The sequence below is a fragment of the Periplaneta americana genome, chromosome 2 (assembly GCF_040183065.1).
Source record: "Periplaneta americana isolate PAMFEO1 chromosome 2, P.americana_PAMFEO1_priV1, whole genome shotgun sequence".
Lineage (NCBI taxonomy): Eukaryota > Metazoa > Arthropoda > Insecta > Blattodea > Blattidae > Periplaneta > Periplaneta americana.
The window spans coordinates 125273166-125289874 of NC_091118.1; the positions used below are offsets into that span (position 1 = coordinate 125273166).

At 37.1% G+C, this 16709-nt stretch overlaps 1 protein-coding gene across 1 annotated transcript in view; it reads right to left on the reverse strand.

The window, feature by feature from the left end:
- The window catches only part of LOC138694561 (uncharacterized), a 613293-nt gene that overhangs the window by 247128 nt on the left and 349456 nt on the right, over window positions 1–16709 (reverse strand). The gene's annotated exons all lie outside the window — the stretch shown is intronic.

Genomic DNA, 16709 nt, shown 5'->3' on the forward strand with positions numbered 1-16709 from the left:
TATTTGTCGATGTTTTACTAGGTACGTAATATACTTGTAAATTTGTATTAGCAAGGAAGATATATGCAGTGTTTATACTTACTTACTTACTGGCTTTTAAGGAACCCGGAGGTTCATCCGCCCTCACATAAGCCCGCCATTGGTCCCTATCCTGAGCAAGATTAATCCAGTCTCTACCATCATATCCCACCTCCCTCAAATCCATTTTAATATTATCTTCCCACCTACGTCTCGGCCTCTCCAAAGGTCTTTTTCCCTCCGGCCTCCCAACTAACACTCTATATTCATTTCTGGATTCGCCCATACGTGCTACATGTCCTTCCCATCTCAAACGTGTGTTTGTGCAGTGTTTATATTACATGATACAATTGTATTCGGTATATACGCTATGCTGGATACAGATATGGGAAATTCCATTTTCAAACTATATTAACTGGGTTACATATCCCAGTCTGAAAACCAGGCTACGCCACTGCTAGTCGGCGGTGTATGCAATGGAGGGGGAAAGGAACTGGCCACCCTAATACATTATTTCCTGACCTAGTTTCCTCATAAGTGATCTCTTCTTGGTACCACTTGTAAAGTCCAGACCTGTATTCGGACAGTTGACTGAACAACAACTACGCATAAAATACGCTAAAATAAGTAATTTATGTTACAATTGTAAAAAATGTAATAAATAAAATGCTGCAGGCCCAATACATTAAATAACGCTTAAAATATATAATTTATGCTATAAATTTTAAAATTGTAAAAAATTCAAAACTTGCTGTAATACATTAAATAAGCAAAGTGTTAAATTATTACTCGTGTTTCCAGCCTATTATCGTGCATTACCTGCGGTAATTTACTCGAGCTCTTCATATTAATTATTAATTTTTTCTATCATCTGAAAACTGACCAACACTACTGACGTAGCAGAACGTACCACAACAACGAAATGAATATGGGAGCGAAACGTGGCGACATTATACCAGTCAAGTCACAATGTGGGACCCCTAAGTCGGCAAGAGAGAACAGAGAAGACCGCGGCTCATGTGGTCTGACATGTTTACGAAAGTTGCGGGAAAACAATGGTATAGGTAAGCAAAGAACGGTAGTGAGAGGACATCTTGGTTCGAAAGCTATGTAGTAGAGTATGTAACTTATTAATTTACTTCCATGAAAATAATTTATTACGCCGTGTATGAAATCGTGTAAAATATTAGTTTTTCTACGCGATGTAAATTACGTGTATTTTACGTGAAATATATAGCATGTAATACACACAGAATTTTTCGCTATATTCAGAACTCACTTCATCGGTGGGCAAGAGGCACAAAAACAATGCGAAGAATTCATATAAATGTTTGTCTCATTTGACCCTCGTTCCAAGTTCTATACATGTCTGTGATCAGTAATATGGAGCAGCTTACCAGTCCCTGGCGTGCCGTACATGGAAGGAAAGGGAACCATTCCTTCCCCTGTTCATATAGAGGAAAAGAAGAAATTTATTACAGAAATGATATTTTAATCTTGAGAACTGTGAATTCTGTAATGTTATAATGTTACAAAATTCTTTTTCTGAGCGCCTGTCCTGGTGGAGACGAATTCGTTTATCATATTCTTAGGCCTATATTACAGTATCAAATTTCTGTGTCACAGAATACGATAAAATTTTTGATCGAATATATATGATTAAATGTAAAATTTTGAGTATATTACACTATGTCAAAGTCTTTATCATATCTTCCATCACAGTTCTAATAATGAATCCACAACAGATCTATGCTTGTTGCAACTGTAAATGCAGTAATGTAGCTATATTGCCTTAATACTACAGAAGAAAAAACGTATTTCGTCGCTTAGAGTGTAAACCTGCTAACTAATAATAATAATAATAATAATAATAATAATAATAATAATAATAATAATAATCTCTGGCGCTACAGCCTTGAAGGGCCAAGACCTACCAGCAGGCCGCTGGCCTCACGGCCACATGCCGAAGCAGAGGTGGACGATCATCCAACCAGAATGGAGGTATGGTGTGGTTAACATGATGAGCCTCCCAGCCGTTACACCTGGTTTGCGTAACCGGATTTCGCTACCTATCGTAACTCCCCAAGTGCATCATGATGCTGTGTGGGCACCGGTCCCATACACTGGCCGAAATTTCATGAGAAAATTTCTTCCCCCATGAGGGCTCGAACCCCTGCAAACTAATAAAAAGAAAATTTTACAGGAGAAACAAAAGACTGAGTATAAATTAACTCTGAAGTTAGGACCAAATGCAAAGTACAGACTTGGAGATAATTTATACTCAGTTTTTTGTTTCTCCTGTAAAATTTCCTTTTTGTTAGTTAGCATGTTTACGCTCTAAGCCGACGATTTGGGTTAGAGATTGGAGTAGGGAGAAAAGATACAAAAGGAATCCATCCAGCTCTACTGATTGTGAGAGAATTTCAGTGTGAAGATGTGAAATCCTACATATAGGCCTACTAAATATTTAATAATGAATGATGAAACATTTCATGTGACTCGTAATGTGATATTAAATGTTTTGTGGGTTTCACAGATCATGTGTACTTAATGACCGCCATTTTCTTTCTTCTCAGTCACAGATTTTATCAAAGGTATGATGATGACCGTAACTTTTATCACAGTTACATGTGACCAAAGATGCTATATTACACTGTAAAAGATTTTATCATACTGTATATATTTTATCAAACTTCTGTGACACAGAAATTTGATAATGTAATATAGGCCTAGCTTTAGGGCCTTGAGGTGCCTGTACTTATCGAGGCAAAATCGTTTATGTCCATTCGAACTTCGGAAGACTTCACCACTCCGCCCACAGCCAGCACTATGTCAGCTGCTTCCTCGTGAAATGTGTAGGAAATTGGGAATTTCTTTTTGTATGCAAAATATAACATTTTTTGTACGCCATTTACACATATTGTGTGCCGTTCCTGTCTTACATTAGACCTCTAACATTATTTTATCGGTTGGTGTTTAATGTGATTCTAAATTACTTGTAATTTTAAATATAAAATTGAGATGTAGGCTTATAGCGAGTGGAAGGGAAGCAAGTTTATAACCAGTGGAGTAGTCTGCTGACTGCGTGTGGCTTGTGAAGAGGGGTGACGAGAGATGTTGAGCTCAGTTTCTAAGAAATAACAATGAAATCTCAACTTCCCGAGTGTAATGGTCAAATAGAAAAACTTTACAACGTGAATTTGGTTCTCGGGACTCTTTTGAAAAGAAAATAATTATTGAAATAGGACACCAATGTGCGATCTGAAAGAACTTATAGAAACAAAATTATGCGTGAGAAAGTTAAATTTATTGCAAAACAGTAAAAGAGAGTGGCTATGTGGTTGCTGTATTATAAGGAAATCGTTTTGTTGGCCATGTAGCCTATTTTGTTCAAAAACGAAAAAAATGTATGGAACAAGACTGACTTCAGCGACGTAAACAATCTCCATAAAGCTTTGAAACGACATGAACACTCTAAATCTTACATTGTTTCTACAATATAATTTGCAACGTTTGGCATATCTAGAATTGATTTTCAACTTGACAAAAGCGGCTGGCAACATTGCAACATAACGAGAAGGTGAAGGAAAACAGAGAGATAGTTAAACGCTTAATTGATATTGTCTGTCATAACTCTGATACAGAAAATAATAATAAAAATTTGCCTTAATAAACCTCTTAACTATCCTTCAGAATTGTTGTATTCAGAATTTAAAGTATCTGACTTCCATCAAATTTATAAGAATGTATTATTGAGTTTCGTACATAAAACCCGAAATATATTTCATTTATATTCACATATATATAAAACCAACATTTTTTATGCTTGACAGTATCTAAATGTACTACAACTATAGCATATAATCACAGTAGCAAATTCGGTCCAAGGCTTTATAACATGATAATAGCTAAATTTCCAAACATACAATTTGCTAATGCTCCTTATTAGAAAAATCAATTAAAAATTAATAGTTAGAGAAAAACTTTAGAGTTCAATTATTGTAATATCTGTTTCCCTTCTTATTCTTCGTTTTATTTTTTTACTTTTTTTCTCTGTTATTTAATAAAATGTCTTAACATTACGTAGAATGCCCCTGAGCACGAGTATGTAACTTATTCTTCCTGAGGGTGCGAGAGTTTTTATATAAAAAAGCAATATGTATCTTTGATCTGACAATAAATTATTATTATTATTATTATTATTATTATTATTATTATTATTATTATTATTATTGAAAGATCCGTGGTCATGACGAAAGCGATAATTCACTTGACAAAGGTAATTATTGTTATTTAGAGGAGAAAACTTCGCTCCTGTGCCGGGGATCGACTCCAGGTCCTTTGTTCTACATACCAAGCGCTCTAACCACTAACAGTCTTACTAATAAACCGTGTATAGTTTTTATACGAGACTTATGCAGAGTTGAGACAGAAAACGTTACTAATAAACCGTGAATAAGCTATGGACATATAAACAGGCTGTAACTATACAATGGGAATTGCTTTGCAGTAGTTATATACACGAAACCCCTTGTTTAAGCGTTGTATATGGCGAAAAAAATGGCCGCCCCTTTAACAGCTGTTCGTATCGACTGTCATTTTATGATGATGTTTACATTGTAACCACAGAAGAACAAACCAAAGATTATGGAATTATTAAAATAATATTGCTGTAGCTTGTACTCTTTGACCAAAATGTAGTGTGGTAATCGATTAGAGCCAGTTGTACTATCGATATTTAACACGCCACACTAGAGCGCTCTACCGGATCCAGTAGAGAACCTCTGATATTCTATTACCTTTCGTAACGAAGTAATGATGAAACTATGACGTAGCTGTGTAACAGTTATACTGTTATACACGACGTATGTAGTGATTATTAGTAAGGACTTTACAGACAACTTATAAACGAGCTACTCATTGTATAAGTAGAAGACAGTTAAACGTCTGTATATAGAGTTTTTATTAGTAAGACCGTAAGATACGACGAAGTTCAATCCACAGCACCGAATTGAACACCTCTCCTCTAGTGTTTTTTCCCTTTGTAGCCTTACTTCATATTCCTCTATTAATAATTGTTACCATAACAGATTCTGTAGGACCAAAAATTATCTTTACGTAGATTCTTCGTCCAACAGTGCATATACAGTACTGTAGAATCCCGGTCACCAAGTTACTCAATTGAGTGCGCTTCTTGTATAATGGCAGTTGACTTAATATTATGCCAACATATAATTATATCGAACATGAAAGTGGGAACGGAAAGGAGCAAGTGGCAATAAATGGGAAAGTTTCTAGGTATTTGTTCCATTTGAATGGTTGATTTAAAAACCAACCTATATCACAAAAAGTAAAATTTAGGGGGGGGGGGAAATATATATATATATTTTCAAACTATGATTATTTTTGTTTCATAAATTGTATGTTCAGCAAATAGGCCTATTACGTTGTTTACACCTGTTATGAAGCACATACATTCACAATTAAAAATAATTTAACTATAATTGTTTAATACATCAAATATTCATTAGGCTATATAAGGTCTCGCTATCCTCATTGAATATTAACACGACTACTATGAAGTAGTCAATGTGTATTATCACCATTAAATCGAGAAAAATTCGTTCCGGCACCAGGAATCGAACCTGGGACCTCTCAGCTCTGCGCGCTGAGGGCTTTTTTGCAACTGAGCTAATTGTTTAAAGTTTGTGGATATAGGTTGTTTTTACAATAAACAGAAAAATGTGATGCTGTACTATATTATCAATATATTATACTGTTTTTTTTACAAAAGTATCCATATTATGTTCTGCAAAACCATAATGAAATGAATTGTCTTAACTGTGAAGAAATAGAAATATAACATATCACATTTACTAAGCATTCACTCAATCTTTTGTAGCTTATATTCAGTCCTTATTCTGATGGAGTCCACACCTGTGGAGTAACGGTTAGCGTGTCTAGCACCGAAACAAGGTGACCTGCTTTCGATTCGCGTCGGGACAAGTTACCTTGTTGAGGTTTTTCCGGAATTTTCCCCTCATTCCAATATGAGCAAATATTGGGTGACTTTCGGTGCTGGACCCCGAACTCACCGACATTATTACGTTCATCTTATTCAGACGCTAAATAACCTAAGATGTTGATAAAGCATCGTAAAATAACCTACTAAAATAGAAAAATATTTTGCTGGAAGGTCTACATGTTTCATTCCAACAGTGGGCCACTTCAAAATTTCATATCAACTCTTCATTTGGATCGTTTCTTCCATTGCCTTCGTGGTAAATGCAGAGAACAGACTTCACAGTTTTTAGATTATGAATACAGAATACTAAGACAGTAAGCTGTCGAAAGTAGAAGACGTCTTGTACAAAAGTGCGTGGTACCTGTACATTTTGCATGTAATCAAAACAGAGACCCAAAACAACCTTGTTTTCTTCAGATTTTTTGGGCTTTCTATATCCACCAAATAGGTTGTTCTTACACTCACTGCAATGTTCAGTATCGTGTTTAACCGCAAAGTATCCGGAACCTTCGAATGTTTTTGATCTCAACACGTGTAAGGTAAGAATACCGAAAAAAAAATGAAAATAGAAAAAAATGGCGTATAAGTTATTTTTGAAATCAGCTATTAATTAACTTTTACATGCAGCACTTCGAACACCAGGCCCTAGACTCAGCCACACACAAGCCGAGCCACTTCTTCCGCTACATAGACGACACCTTCGTGGTCTGGCCGCACGGACAAGACAAACTACAAGAGTTCCTACAACACCTCAACAGCATCCACGCGAATATCCAGTTCACCATTGAGGTGGAGTCAGAGGGCTCACTGCCGTTCCTGGATATCCACATACACAGGAAAGCAGATGGTACTCTCGGACATGGCGTATATAGAAAGCCGACGCACACAGATCTGTACCTGAATGCACTCAGCCTCCACCACCCTTCGCAGAAGAAGTCCGTCCTGACTAGTCTACTACATCGCGCCATAGTCATATCCGATATCAACAACTTGCCTACAGAAATGGACCATCTTCGTAGAACACTACAACAAAACAACTACAGCCGGAGAGACATCAACAAAGCCCTTAAACTAGCTACAACGAGAAGCAATACAATAGACTTAGACAGCAAGCAAGAACCGGGAAAGAAAGCTTTCATTCCATTCTGCGGGAGCGTTTCACACAAAATAAGCAGAATCCTCCAGAAGGTAAATATCAAAACCATCCATAAACCACAGAGCAAAATCCGGAGTCATCTACGTCAGGTTAAAGACAGTCAGGGCCTAAGGACACCAGGGATTTACAAGATTCCATGTGAGTGCGGCGAAGTATACATAGGGCAGACTGGCCGCACAATAGAAGATAGAATCAAAGAGCATAGGAGGAACCTGGGGCTCTATTACCCGGAAAAATCTGCAGTGGCGCAACACAGCATAGAAAAGGAGCATAAAATACTGTTTGACCACACCAAGGTCATTAAAAAATCAAGCCACTACTGGGATCGTACAATCAAGGAGGCCATAGAGATCAAGCTGGAGAGAAACAACTTTAACAGAGACAATGGACTCCAGCTCAGTCAGGCATGGACACCGGCCTTGGACCAACTTAGGCCTTCTTACAATCAAGGTTATGAAGATCACGGACCGAGGACGGCAACCGATTCCAACCGGCGGAACAGGGCTCGCCGCCCGCCAAACTTCACACAGGAATCCCGGGAGGGGGGAGCTTACGAGGAATGACAATTCCCGGCCCCGGATTGGCCGATCCGCCAACCAATCCCGTTTCACCTTAGACAGCCTAACATCTATATTACCTTTCGACTTTCTGTTCGGACATCACTTCCCTGAAGATGGCTGCAGAGATAGCAGTCGAAAGCTTGGAGCATTCCAAAATCTTAACTCGGCTGATATCCCGCGAAAACATATTAGCGAACCAACGCCGAGAAAGCCTCAAATCATACAGCTATTAATTTGTAGACTCCCATAAGAGACACCTAAGTAACAAAGTGGGAGTTTCAGCAAACGAGGACTGTGTTGCTGTAATGAGGTTAGTTCTACCCTAGATCATATAATATGTAACAGATTGCTCATCCCTATGTTAAAATCGGCAGCACTTTGAAGCGAACAACCGCCAGGATCGCCGTAAACGAACACAAGATGGCAGTACAGTCGCTAATGCAATTCAAATGGGAGTTATGACGTGACTCCTTATGTAACAACTAGATGGCATCATAGTAAACCTGACAAAAGTTGTTACCGTCAAAGCCTATAAGGTCGAACAATCTAGGTATATGTGATCTAGGGTTCTACAATTAAGTGAATAATTTCTGAGAGAACCAGAAGTAGTTCACAATGGTAATGAATTTGAATGATTGAGCACATTACCGTCAGATTGGAAATGAATGTAAATGGTTCCATAACTAAGGGCTTTTAATGACTCTACTTTACGTTGTTAATGAATTCAAAAGACAAATCTATATATATATATATATATATATATATATATATAAATAATTATGGTGGTGATATGGGTAAAACAATATTGCCAGCGATCCAATGGCAAACAGATAATAATCACATTCATCGCACGATAATTAGATCGGACAGGGAAGCTTTTTCCAGTGGTTGTGTTGCGTAACTCTGTTTCCAGAAGTTTATTAAACGCAGGAGGGGCACTTCCAATATCGTGACCACGCATCCGATACAACCAACGGCTTCATGTTGTATCCTCGAGGTGACAGCTGTTGTGTCGAGGTAGACACGCCTTTGTGACAGAGGAGATCGACCCCGTCAAAGCCATAGGGGGGCGGCTGGTGTGAGTTACACGCAGATCCAATTCGACAGCGTGCACGCAGGACAAGGATTTGACAGCTGGCCGCAGGAAATTACATCCAAACGGCGTTAAACGAGGCTGTGATGTGACAACGTGACGCCGTTATTGCAGACCATCTTACGCCATCAAACCGAAGAAACACACATTGTACGGGCACGGAATGAAGTATGAGTAAAGGTGAAACACTCAGTGTTAGTCCAGTCTGCTATCGGTAGTACTTCTGTCTCTGCATTGTCGTTTCTGACAAGCAAGTTAAAATATAGGTCTATAGCATTTTGCAAAAGTAACATATAATTGAAATTAAAACTGAATGAAAGGATTTGGGGGGGGGGGAAAGCTTAGACACGTCAGACTTTGTATTTAGGAAGAAACATTTTCATGGAAAAAAATGTAGGGGTTGCTGTGTCAGAGACACGGCTGTGAGTTTTACGTGAATACATCTGGCTTAAATCGACAGATATAGACGAGATCTTCGTTTGGCATCAAAATCAGCGCGCTACCACTCGGATTCGTGAGATATACTGCAATGGAGTGCTTTCGTTACAGATTGCAACATTGTTTGACTGTGAATGGTTCTCATTTTGGAAATCTATTGTAAAGTTTGGTTAGTGTTAGTGTTTTGTTTAATTTTATGACCTACTCAACACGATTTTACATAGTTATTTGTCTCAAGTTTGAAGCTCATGAAAGAAGTTTAATAAATGTTAAAGGACACGAAACGGGCGAATGGGTAAAATTTCTACTCATTCACACGCAAAATGTAACAGAGATTTGGAATATGTAAATGTTAAATTAATAATAACAATAATGATAATAATAATAATAATAATAATTATTATTATATAAGCCCTAGGTCCCCAGTGGGTTAGGGCCTCCTGCTTGGGCAGGGGTGGTTCGAGTCTTGACTATCAGAAGAGCCGACCTGATGGTCTCTATTTACATTCCCAGTTCTACTGTCCACAGTTACACTAGCACTGGTTGTTGCTGCCACTCAAAGTTGGTTGACTGCGTCCTTCCACAATGTTCTTTGGCGTCCTATTCTGGTCCACAGTCCTCCTAGCTGCAACTTGAACTCGTCCCCCCATCTTGTTCTCGGTCGTCCACGGTTTCTCCAGCCCATTCTTGGATCCCACAATATCGTCGTGTGTGCCCATCTGGTAGGTTGCATTCTTACCACGTGTCCTCCCCAGTGCCATTTCATCCTATAGCTAGTGTGACCACGTCCTTCATGCCGCTTCTTCGCCGTACTTCGTTTCTCACTCTGTCCATCAGGCTTATTCTGAGTATTCTCCTTTCCATTCTTCTTTGACATCTTCCTAATTTTAATGCCTGCTTCTTGGTAAGTTACCAGGATTGCGCCCCATACAGGTGCAATACAGCTGTTGAATATCTGCTTCTTGCTCTGCAATTTCTGGTTCTTGTTCAAATCTTAAATTACGGTGCCATTAAAAAAGTTTATTATCACACTCCGTATGCCTCATTAATTAACTTTTTTCGAATGCTGATAATCTTTAGGCACCGTGCAAGCTCCTCTGGTGGCGACTGTTGTTACTAACTGCGGGACAGCAGCGATAAAGTTGTGCTTGAAGCGTATGAATATACTGAACATCTCAGGTTAAATGATTAGAAATATTGATGATCCTAAAAAGCGGAAAGGTAATGCAAATTGCTGTGTTCTTGAGTGTAGTAATGCTTATAGGAACACACCAACCGATATTGTTTTTATTCATTCCCAAAACATAAATCTGAAGCGCAACGATGCTAATTGTGGATCCATGCAGTACGCAGACGAAAGTAAATAAGGCTACACTGCTTGTAATCATAGTATTATTGTATACAAGGCCTAATATAAAAAATAGAATGCATATGGTATTATGTTTATAAATAACCATTAAGTTGTCAACGACAGGAATTTATCATTTAAATTTCAAAACGTACATAATTACTGAGTTCTTTACATATATATTATGTATAATATTAGCAACAATAAATAATAATATACTTTTTTTTTAAATGTATTCATATCGATATTTAATTCTTGATTTCAAGTGCTGATGGTTCACCTTGGAAACCAACACCCGCAGCAAAAATTTGCGGTGTTCATTTTATTGGGAACTAGATCATAACACCCCCAAAACTAGTATACCGTTCCCAGTATTTTTATAAACGATTACAGGAAAATGACTGCCTCATCTCAACTAGCTCCGGAAAGGTACGAAAGAGACGCATAAAGAAGAAAAGATGAAAATTTAAGTTTTATGGAAGGCGAATGCTCAACAAGTGTTATTTCGAAAAATGAAGTAGCTAACAGGCAGAAGTAAATGAAACCATTCTTAGTGATTTTGTTTATTCTTTCACAATTGAATTGTGTGAATTGTCTACTCAAGTGTCTATTCCATTACATGCCGAACTGCAGAAATGCTATGACAAGAGTTCAGGAACAGATGATATGTTTAATGAAATGCAAGTTTTCCGAAATTATTCTACAATAAAATATGAGACAGAACTACCAGACTTAATGGGAGTGACATTTGTGGTTTCGAATATATTGTTAAAATTGCTGCCAATTGAAACACAATCATACCCGTAGAATCATAATAAGAAATATTTCCAATTCTATCATTTAACCCAAAAATAGCTACCATAGATAGTCAAAACGCCCCAAGATGTAGACTATACATGTTATTATTTTTTTCTTTTTTATTAGTGGATTTCACATCGAAAGCTTTCGAAAAATTCTGTCCAAGAGTAAGATTAGTAAAGAAAATCGTCTACTCATATTTTCCAATTAAAATGAAAACTGGATTGTCGTATTCTGCTATGAGGGTGATGTTCGGAGTTAATCGTACAATTATAATTATAATGTATTTTCACCGCCACTTTAATGTTGTTGACATCCACAATGGTTACTGTAATTTTGGGTTTTGGCCTAGTAGAGAAAGTAGTCAGGAAACAATGCCTGCAATATTGAAAAATGTAGAGTGACAATTAATTGTTCAGAAGTGGAACAGCCACCCAATGTGGATCAGATGGTGGCCTTCAAATCTAAATGCTACCGAGGCAGATCGAGTGACACATTCATAACAACTGATTGCGGATTATTGACTTTATTAGAAGGTGGTGATGAAGTCAGGTTTTCCCGGAATAATAACAAACCTCTCCGACAAAGGGATCATTGTTGTTACTCCACCGTATCTGCATGATGGTAAATTAACAGTTGAAGAAGTCGAAACTACTTACAGCGTTGCCAGTGTTCGAATTCATGTTGAAAGGTGCATTCAGCGAATTAAAATACACAGTATAACATTTTACACAAACTATCAATTGAACTGCTTCCGCATGTTGATCTTGTTGTTTATTCAACTGTCCAAAGAGAAGTTTGAACCTCATAAGTGATACCAATAAGGCACCACTTATGAGGCAACTAGGCCAGAATAACATAGGGTAGAGTGGCCTTTCTTTTTCCCTTCCATTGCATATATCGCCGACTAGCAACAAATTACGCTAGTCAGACTTAATATGCATACAAACAATATTGTTCTTCCTCTGACACATATCGTCAAGTGAGATGTACAGCCTGATAACAGATGTACATATCAGCCAGAACCTCAATCAGAGGTAGTATGTTGATGATATTGTTCATTATGTGTTGTGTTTTAGAGGATTTGCAGTCGCCCATTATTCAGGAAGTGTAATTAAGACTACTTTTAGAATTAAATCACATTAAAATACTTAATTTATACATTCATTATACACATAAATATTACACACGTCATGACATCAGCAGTCAATGTTTTCGTAATATGACTGTTCACCTTCATTCAATGGTCTGAAACCTGATTTAAATATCAAACAACTACACTGATATTTCAGGAACTTTGTAATTACATTTTTACACTTCTCTAGCAGTACTGAACTTTCCACTGAGTCTATAAAATAATTAAAGACTGGAGATTCTTGGGTTTGCAGTGGAAGATCTGCACTTGGGCAGAACACGATGAATCAATGATCCCATAGGTACTTACTAATATTACAACTTTTTATCGGCAGAAAGCCGCATGTAATTTCTATATCACACATGACTAGTGAAGGACTGCGAGCCTGTAGTTAATTAGGAATTGAGACACTGCGCGGCGCCACCAGTACGATTTTGAGACCCATGCACGGTGCCTTTATCTCCAACATTTGTATGAAACTTTCTTTTTGTAAAATTACAATTTAAGACGTTATACGTAGTAATAATCCATACTTGATGAACACACTGCATATCAAGATCCCTTCTAAAAGACGCTACTATTTTCGGTAATTATTCAATATTGTCTAACAAAATTCTGTAAGCAAAAAATTTCCAATTAACAATTTTTTTCTTCCAATTTTGTGTCGTTCTTGACGTTAAAAGTTCATTCTCTGGCATATAAGCAAGTGCGGGCAAAATGATTACAACTTACTTTTAAATTCCTAGAAATGTAGTCTACGTGCATTTTATTATAAAGAGCGTTCAGGTCGGGTCTGGGCCGATAAAGCGCATGCAAGCGTGACGAGAGACGCGCGATGTAGTCAGAGGCACTTTCGATCTGTAGCCTCTGTACTAATTATTCCATGTACACAATCACATTATTATTATTATTATTATTATTATTATTATTATTATTATTATTATTTCTTAGTGAGTAAATATATATATATATATATATATATATATATATATATATATAGCCTACCCTACTAACCTGTATACAGACGTTTTCCAAGTTCTTGGATTATAGCCACTCTGTAAGGATGTAAGGTTTCAGTGTTAAATGTTTGATAACCGTATGGGCTGAGGTTTATGAAACGCCTACTTCCTGTGAAACAAGACAATAGTTCCTCCGGCGGACGTTCCGGAATTTTTGTTCTGTCAGAATCCGTCGTTTTGGGCTTAGAAATTATAACGTTTAGCAATCCCGCTTCCCTTAATGAAGGAACGAGTTTTCTTTTTGTCCACTTTGAAGAAGAACCTACTGAAATCTCTCTAAATTGTCTGTACATATTTCGATATTGTTCGGTTTTTACATGCGTGTCATATATAATTATTTGTTATGGCGTGAAATTTTAGACTGGCTTTTCAATGGTATATCAGTTCAATTTAGGCCCAATATATACTAAAAGTGGCCTACATTTGAAAGAACTAACACTCTAAGGACATGTCTTGACTTTTAACATAATTTTCACACTGTACGACACGTCTTAATTTTTAAGAGTGCACAATGCTCCATAAAGAAAACTACTGAATACTCTACGTAGCATACACAGGCATTACAGTACTTGAAGTGGCGTCACATCAACCGATTGCGATTCGGCCCGTTCTCTCGGCCCAGAGACGAAGCGAACGCTCTATACGTATATTAAAGTATCTTAGTTCACATTTCTACTTGGGTGGCAGGAAGAGTAATTGATTTATAAATAGACGCCTTGGGTTTATTGAAAGTAATTAATTATATATAACATATTGATCATTGCCTAATGTGTTGTATTTAGACTCTCTCCTTTTCGTAACAGAAATATCTCATTGTTACTGAAAGAATTTTACTCTTACAAGCGATTTGAAGTCTCGACATTCGCCTTAAGAGAAGAGTTTAGGAAGTATCAATGTTTTATAAAGCGACAAATGAATTAATATACTGACTTTCCTCTTGGATTATTTATGATGTGCTTGGTACCTACTGTAATGAATCAAATTAAAACACACTACATTCACAACAGTCACTCAAAACAACGGCAGGACACACAGCTGAGAACATAAATAATGCAACACGATGTTAAATTATCATTACAGATGCCATATTTTCAGCGTTTAGAAGCCGTTCGAGCCTTTTTCCTCTTAACACCTCGATGCGAGGGTGCGAAGTGCGTTGATGCATGCAGTCATGAAATAAAAGTGGACGTAATGAAGATGTACTGCGGCGTTGTAACAGCCACACATGGGTTCAACACCACTTGCACAATTACTTCATGTTAGGACACAAATAGGGTCTTGGCTGCGTCCACTAGCAAAGAACATGCAATACATAAAGCATTTAGAAGTTGAGCTTCGAGGTAGAGATGAGCACTGGGCCATCCCAGGCCCAATGTAATTTGCGTCTTCATATCATGCAGGCTTTTATCATCCATTGCTTTTACTTCCCGGGCTAAGTAAAGCACACTGCATATGGGCTATTCCATATGAAATCGATCAGTAAAAAACCTCGCATTTTTTATACTCTAATTTTTTTCCTATTTATACAAGGTGCTGAGGAGAGTGCATTTGCAAAAATATACTATCGAAAGTCAAACGGTTTTCGTATTGTTGAGCGACAAATTTAGCGTATTTTAGAAAAACAAGCCTCAGAACTCTGGAATCATTTACTGCAGAACATTGAACGTGAACTCATTTTGAAGCTGACATTTGGTAGGTTATGATAAGAAGTAATCCTTATTTTTATTGTATACAGAGAGACAGAAAATTTGATTTTACTTACTTTTAGGCTTTTTTCCAATTTGTAAAAATTAAAAAAAAAAAGTATTGAGAAAAAACCTTGCATTATTAAGAGGGATTCGGCATTGTTTGGTTAGTGTCACGGCAATAAGTTTCGGGGGTATTAAATAAATTATTTTCACATGCCTAGACATGAAAGGCGCAACACAGCACGCACTGGCCGAGAGATGAAGATAAGGGACCGTTGGGCGTCATTTTACTCCTGTGTTCATGAAAACCTGTGATAAAGGTAACCCAGCTATGCGCTAATAGACGAACCATCACGTGTTTATGTCTCCTGGCCTTGCTTGCCTAGGCTAGCTCCCGTCTCACAGTCAGCTGGTTAGCTCACGCGCGTACTATTTATTTTATTTATTTGATTTTTCAATACTTTCTTATTAACGTTGCACCAGTAAAAATACATGTTTATTTGTACTTTCAATGCGGAATCTAACCATATATTTTAAAAATATTTTTTCGTGGGCAAAAGTGTTTTATTAATTAAGAAAAATCGAAATTTCTCCATTTCCATAAAAAGTAAGAAAAACTGTTTACATGTCAATATAAACTTTAACTTTTCAGCATCAAAATATACCATGATTTTGATCATTGGGTGAAAGGGTTTCGGAGGCACAACAGTTTAAAGTTGCTAATTTTATGAAATTACGATAAATCAAAATATTTTTTAATTTAAACACTATGAAGTTCTGATGCCTCAAACTTTGTACAAAGCATTGTATCTTAGTTGTCTACGGACAGAAAAAGTTTCATTGTATTTAAAAATTGCAAAGTCAATTTTCTCTATATTTCGGTCGATTTGAGATGGAATAGCCCATATCTAAAAGGGTAGCTCAGGGATGACAAGGTCAGAGCAAGTGAAAGACTACGTGCTTCGAAGCGCTCACGGGTTCTAATGTATCTATTCTACAGGCAGTAGCGGTGAAAAAGAAGGGGTGAGCAAAATGAACTCTATTGGCCTACCGCTGCAAGATAAATTAAACTGCTCTTCAGTAATAGATACGCTCAGAGAAGAAAACAAGAAATAAAAGCACGTTTTGCAGCATGTACCTCTCTAATACTCTCTAATAAATGCAATTAATTATAAAATAGTAGGATATAACAAATAATAAACATAGTTTCTCTTTAACTTAAGCAGTTTTACATAATGAGGCTTATATTAGCCTAATTATTATTAACTGTTAAATAATCATGTTCTATTTATATGAGCATCATCACACTTCTAGAAACAAATTTAAATTCCTGACTTCTCGCGTATTTCTGAAGTGCTTTTTCTGATTTTTGCCGACACCAGCCTTCTTATGTCCTGTGAAATGTTGGTTCCTGCAGTAAAATAAGTTCTA